Here is a 693-nt window from a genome sequence, read left to right as displayed (position 1 = left end):
GTGTGCCGGGAGCGCGGGGGAGGGGAGGCGCCGCCGGGCACGTCAATGTCACGGATTCATATTTATACCTTGACGATCGCCGGCGCGGCTGCCCTCCTCCCCTCAGGGCCGGGCCGCGCAGGGAGAGGAGTGGGGAGGTGGCGACCGGGGACGTGCACACTCCGGTGTGGAAGGCCTGGGCTCACTCAAGTGGGGCCGCAGTACGTGGGTGGGGGCTCCCAGGACCCTGTAACCCGATGCTGGGAGTGTGCGAGAAGGGGTGGTCAGACATCTGCTCGGAAATTGCTTCCTTTCTACTTTCAGTTTTTCTACGAGAAGACATTTAAAAACGTCTCGCACACGCGAATGGTCCTGGGAAAAGGGGTGTCCGTCACCCTTGGGCTCGTCGTGTCCTCACAGAATAACGTCAGAAGAAAGACAGCAAAACCGTGACTCGCCCCGAAGCCTTCAATTTCAACCCAGGAAAAAACGCACTCTTTAAAAGGGTGGGGGTGGGGAGAGGAAAAGCTGCGCTTCCCAGGGTGACGGGGAAGGGACTGTGCTCTCGGAGCCGGGACCGGGGAACCTTTCTTGCACACCAGGACCTGGCCGAGGTAGCGGAGGTGGGCCGGCTCCAATCCCTTTTCGGCTGGAGCCTAGGTCGGGACCGCAGCCGGCCACCCCCACCGCCGCCCAACAAAGCGCTCGGAGGGG

The 693-nt window shown here is 62.3% G+C and overlaps 1 protein-coding gene across 1 annotated transcript in view; it reads right to left on the bottom strand.

Moving 5' to 3' along the window:
• The window catches only part of Cdk6 (cyclin dependent kinase 6), a 224,013-nt gene that overhangs the window by 213,656 nt on the left and 9,664 nt on the right, over positions 1–693 (bottom strand). The gene's annotated exons all lie outside the window — the stretch shown is intronic.

This window comes from Fukomys damarensis, unplaced genomic scaffold (genome assembly GCF_012274545.1).
Source record: "Fukomys damarensis isolate Sample0158 unplaced genomic scaffold, DMR_v1.0_HiC HiC_scaffold_4, whole genome shotgun sequence".
Classification (NCBI taxonomy): domain Eukaryota; kingdom Metazoa; phylum Chordata; class Mammalia; order Rodentia; family Bathyergidae; genus Fukomys; species Fukomys damarensis.
This window is presented reverse-complemented; position numbering and strand designations above follow the sequence as displayed.